At 43.3% G+C, this 6000-nt stretch overlaps 1 protein-coding gene and 1 pseudogene across 6 annotated transcripts in view; one reads left to right on the top strand and one right to left on the bottom strand.

Annotated features, from left to right (window-relative positions):
- Nucleotides 1-6000, bottom strand: part of PDS5A (PDS5 cohesin associated factor A) — a 140881-nt gene that overhangs the window by 112751 nt on the left and 22130 nt on the right. The gene's annotated exons all lie outside the window — the stretch shown is intronic.
- Nucleotides 838-1240, top strand: LOC132537563 (apolipoprotein C-I-like; annotated as a pseudogene).

Here is a 6000-nt window from a genome sequence, read left to right as displayed (position 1 = left end):
AAATAAATGCCATAATAAAGGAACTGAAATGTTTATATAGGAAATGGGAATCATCAAAAACATGTTTGTCATTATCCACTACTATGTAACAAAATAGTGCCTTAAAAAGATCTGCTTTCCTCCCTTTATGTAGCCTCTGGTCAGTTGCTTAAGTCTTCATGAAATGGTTACTGGTTGTCCCTCAGTGAACAAATCCTAATTGGCAAGCTTTATGACCAAGACTCAAAAAACATATACTTTCATTTCCACAATAGCCTTTTAGTTACTCATGGCAGTTCAATTCAGTGCCATCTCAAAAGCTAAATCTTCTGTTTAAAGCTAATATTTACATTTTGTATAATCTTCTCTCACAATGATTGTGTTTGGTCATGTAATTTATTTTGATGAGTAAGACATTAGCAAGTAGGATGCAAACAGAACCCTGATAAGCACTTGCACATAGGGACTGAAATGCTCCCTACTGGAATTCAGGGGCTATGGTGCTAGGAAGATTAGGGTTTGGGGGCATGGAGAGGATAAGACATCACACAGAGAAGCATACTATGGGGGATGGGTGGTGGCATACCTGGTCGGATGCATATGCTATCATGTGTAAGGACCAGGGTTCGAGCCCTCGGTCCCCACCTGCAGGGGAAAAGCTTCAGTGTGGTGAAGTGGTATTGTAGGTGTCTCTCTGGTCTCTCTCCCCTCTATCACTCTAGGTTTCTGACTGTCTCTAGTCAATGAATAAAGATAGTATTAAAAAGAGACAGACAGACAGACATACTATGTGTAAGAACTAGTTCTGGAGGGAGGAGGGATGCCCTGGGCCGCCCTCAACACCGCCCCTGCCATCTGTCCCCAGAGTCCCTTCGACCCTCCACCATGAGGCTGTTCCTGTCGCTTCCGGTCCTAGCGGGGGTCCTGCTGATGCTTCTAGAAGGCCCTGCCCCTGCAAAGGCGGCCCCAGACTTCTCCAGCACCCTGGAGGAGATTCAGAGCAAACTAAAGACGTTTGGGAGCACTGTCAGCGAGAAGACCCGGGGCCATAGTGGATAAAATCAAGGAGAAAGAAATTACTACCAAGGCCAGGAACTGGTTTTTGGATACAGTCACTAAGCTAAAGGAGTAACTCAGCATTAAAGATTGAATGCCAGGAGGCTGGTCCCTAATCCTCTGTAGCCAGGAGGGCTCTGAGGACTTGATGCAGGACACCCCAGGTATCCCCCCCCCAAACTCCACCAATAAAAGTCCTACAGAGAAAAAAGAGAACTAGTTCTCTGAGCTCCAAACTAAATTTAGCTTAAGAGTAGCCTGCTCTATCATCAGTGGAACAGAAGAACTACATAGTTAACTTACAGAATTGTGAAAAGTACTTTAACCACTGTTTTGTTTTACTACAAAGCAACAATTAACTCAAAACTACATCCATTCTGCAATTTATTTTGGTGTATAAGAGAGATCAGAGGGGGTCTAGCGAAGCCGGTTAAGGGCACATGGCACGAAGCACAAAGGCTGGCGTAAAGATCCCAGTTTGAGCCCACGGTTCCCCACCTGCAGGGGGGTCGTTTCACAGGTGGTGAAGCAGGCCTGAAGGTATAAAATCTTTCTCCCCCCCCATGTCTTCCCCTCCTCTTTTGATTTCTCTGTCCTATCCAACAAAGCCAGCAGCAATAACAAAAACAATAATAACCACAAGAACGATAAAAAAAAAAACAAGGGCAGCAAAAGGTTAAAGAAAAAACCCTCCAGGAGCAGCGGGGTTCCTGGTGCAGGGGGGGGGGGGTATCAGAGTATTGCTTTTCTTTGGCATAGTGTTGTTGGGGGATTGAATCTGAGGTCTCAGGCACACAAGTCCTATGTTCTTAACATATTACGGCATCACCCTGGTTCCATGAAATTTGTCTGTTTACTATAGGTATAGAAAAACTAAATACTTCATATTCTAGGTTCCTTGCAATCAGTTTACTCTTATAAATTTGAGGTTAGTCAATCAAAAGCATTTACTTAAGATAGGCAGGTGGAAGTGTGAAAGTCGTATTGCTATTGCTTCAATTGTTTGGGAGTAGCAAATACAGAATGAAGGCATTCTGTGTGCAATTAATAGCAGCAGTACTAGTTTTGTGAAGACAGAGAAGATGCATCCACTTGTGCTGGTACTGATTGATCTATTAGGTGTGTAAGGATATGGAGCAAATCATGGTGGTAACATTATTATTCCCTTATCACTGAATAATGGCTAATAAAGTATGATTCTAGTTAAGGACCACAGAATAGCTATTTAGATTCTCCACCATTCTGATTAGGGCACAGGAAGCAGAATTCCTAGTGGACCACCTGTAAGAAATGTTCTTGATGGTGGAGGAGGACCTAGGCAGGGGGACAGAGTGTTATGCAGAAAACTGAGAGATGCTACACATATACTAACTACTCTATTTTACTGTAGACTGTAAATAATTAATCCAGAGAGAAATAAAACATTAGTATGAATAGCTTTAAATAAATAAAAAGATGGGGTGGGGGTAGATAGAATGATTTGCAAAGAGACTCCCCATGTCTGAGGTTCCAAAACCCCAGGATCAATCCCCCCCACACATACCACCATAAACCAAGGCTGAGCAGTGCTCTGGTAAATAAATAAATAAATAAATGTTGATTCCCATTTAAAAAAATGTTCTGGGGGCCGGGCAGTAGCACAGCGGGTTGAGCACACTTGGCGAGGTGCGCAGGGACCGGCCTAAGGATCCCGGTTCAAGCCCCCAGCTCCCCACCTGCAGGGGAGTTGCTTCACGGGTGGTGAAGCAGGTCTGCAGGTATCTATCTTTCTCTCCCCCTCCTCTCTCCATTTCTCTGTCCTATCCAACAAGGAATGACATCAACATCATCAACAACAATAACCACAATAGGGCTACAGCAACAAGGGCAAGGTGGGGGGGTGGGGGTGTATTCATAGTGTAGGCACCTAGCCCCAGCAATAACCCTGGAGCCCCAGCAATAACCCTGGAGGCAAAAAGAGAGAAATTTGGGTCCATACTCCCAGAGAGGGATAAAGAATAGGGAAGTTTCCAATGGAGGGGATAGGACACAGAATGCTGGTGGTAGGAATTATGTGGAATTGTACCCATTATCTTACAATCTTGTTAATCATTATTAAATCACCAAATATTTAAAAAATATATTAAAATCTACAAAGCAGCAGAATGGGAAACTGCAGTGTTAAGAACACTAAACTTCCTCTCTGTCTTCCCCTCCTCTCTCCATTTCTCTCTGTCCTATCCAAGGATGACAGCAATAACAACAATAAAAAAAACTAAACAAACAAGGGGAACAAAGGGAGTATGTATGTATATATGTATGTATGCACTAAACTTGTAAGCATGAAACCCCCAGGTCTGATTCTTGGCATCCCAAGAGTCAAAGTGATCCTTATCACATACCAGAACTTTATTTTCTAAATAATTGTTTATTTTCTGTTCTAGATTAATTCAACATGAGGGTTTGAACCAGGGGCCTGGCCTAGGCAAATCCTGAGTTCCTCCTGCTGAGTCACCACCTAGCTGCCATTCTAGATTACTAGCAAATTATGTATTATTTAACATTTTAAAGACTAAGCATTATTTAAACATATTGTTTCATTTATTCATGAAAAAATTTCCAAGAGGCAGGTGCTATTATCATACAAGTTTATGAATAAGTCTTGCACTTATTTGTAATTTGCCAAGGTCACAGGACCTTATACTAGCACTAAAGAAAGGGGTTGGGAAGGGGAAATGAGGCAGGGAGATAGCCCAGTAGTTAGCCAAATGAAGTCCCAAGCTGATCTCTGACTCCAGATATGCCAAAGATAAAAGATGTTTCAATCTCTCTCATGAAAACCATTTAAAAATTAGAGGGTGAGGGGATAGCATAACGGTTATGCAAAAAGCCTTTCATGCCTAAGGCACCAAAGGTTCCAGGTTCAATCTCTAGCACCACCATAAGCCAGTGCTTTGGTATTACATATATATATATATTTTTTTTCAAGGGGGTCAGGTGGTAGTGCAGCAGGTTAAGCGCACACAGAACTAAGCACAAAGACTGGTGTAGGGATCCCAGTTTGAGCCCCGGCTTCCCACCTGCCAGGGGCTCGCTTCACAAGAGATGAAGCAGGTCTGCAGGTATCCGTCTCTCCTCTCTCGATTTCTCTCTGTCCTATCCAACAACAACAGCTATAACAACAATAATAACAAGGATAACAAAATGGGAAAGATGGCCCCCAGGAGCAGTGGATTTGTGGTGCACCGAGCCCCACCAATAACCCTGGAGGGAAAAAAAAATCAAGTGGCCCAGGAGGTGGCACAATAGACAAGGGCTGGACCTAAGAGTATGAGGTCCAGAGTTCAATACCTGGTACCGCAGTGCCAGGGTGATACTTTGGTTCTCTCACTCACTCATAAATAAATATTTAAAAAAATAAATATTAGAGTGTATCATATAGAATAAGGTTATTGTGTTTTCAGGCAAATATCATATACATGCTTATTTGAGCTGAGAAGTATAATGTAAACTTTCTTTCCTTTTTAAATTTATTCATTTATTCATGAGAGATAGGAGGAGAGAAATAACCAGACATCACTCTGGTACATGTGCTGCTGGGGATCGAACTTGGGACCTCATGGTTGAGAATCCAATGCTTTATCTACTGCACCACCTCCCAGACCACTAACGTTTATTTCTTATGGATTAAGTGCATGCACATGGTTGGAAGCACAAGGACTGGCATAAGGATCCCAGTTTGAGCCCCTGGCTCCCCACCTGCAGGGGAGTCGCTTCACAGGCGGTGAAGCAGGTCTTCAGGTGTCTATCTTTCTCTTCCCCTCTGTCTTCCCCTCCTCTCTCCATTTCTCTGTCCTATTTAACAACAACGAAATCAATAACAACATCTACCCCCCAAAAAAAAGGGCAACAAAAGGGAAAATTAATTAATAAAAATAAATAAAGTTGGGCCAAATGATAGTGCACCTGGTTAAGTGCACACATCCCAGTGAGCAATGACCCAGGTTTGAGCCCCTGGTCCCCACCTGCAGGGGGAAAGCCTCATGAGTGGTGAAGCTATGTTGCAGGTGTCTGTCTCTCTCCCTCTCTCTACCTCCTCCATTCAATTTCTCTACCCAATAATAAATAAAAACATAAAATAAATAAAGTTTATTTTTCTTTTTTATCTTCTTGTAGACCTGGAGCCTAGCACATGACCTGGAGCCTAGCACACGCACAATTTCACCACTCTTGGGCTGCTTTTTCATTCAGAAAGACAGAAGACACCACAGTATCGAAGTTTTCCCTGGTACCATGGCACAGCCCACTTGTTGCTATGGTTCCACCTGGGCCATACACATGATGAGGCATATACCCTGCCTAGTAAAACTATTTTGATAACCTCTGGTCACTGCTTCACTTCACTGCTCAGAGTAAACCTCCTCTCCACCCTCAAATAGAAAGACAGAGACCACAGCACCAAAGCTTCCCCTAGTGCTGTGGTACTCGCATGTGGTATATTCAGAGGTTCAAACCCAGGTCAAATGCACGGCCAAACAGGTACCCTTCCCAGGTGAGTTATCTAGCTCACTGACCCCACCTGAAGCTTGTTAAATTAAATGAATTAATTTGCCACTAGGGCTTAATAACAAAGAGATTCTACTGTTCCTGGTAGACTTCATTTTCCTTTCAATCACAGACAGAAACAAAAAGGGAAAAGGCGAGGGAAACAGCACCATTACCAGCACACCAGACTTTATTTATTTTCTGCCTCCAGGGTTACTGCTGGGGCTTGGTGCCTGCACTGAATCCACTGCTCCTGGGGGCCATTTTTGCCATTTTGTTGCCCTTGTTGTTACCCTTGTTCTCTTTGTTATTATTGTTGTTGTCATTGCTGTTGTTGGATAGGACAGAGAGAAATTGAGACAGATGGGGAGACTGAAAGGGGCAGAGAAAGACAGACACCTGCAGACCTACTTCACTGCCTGTGAATCGACCCCCCTGCAG

Source organism: Erinaceus europaeus, chromosome 3 (genome assembly GCF_950295315.1).
Source record: "Erinaceus europaeus chromosome 3, mEriEur2.1, whole genome shotgun sequence".
NCBI classification, from domain to species: Eukaryota; Metazoa; Chordata; class Mammalia; order Eulipotyphla; family Erinaceidae; genus Erinaceus; species Erinaceus europaeus.
This window is presented reverse-complemented; position numbering and strand designations above follow the sequence as displayed.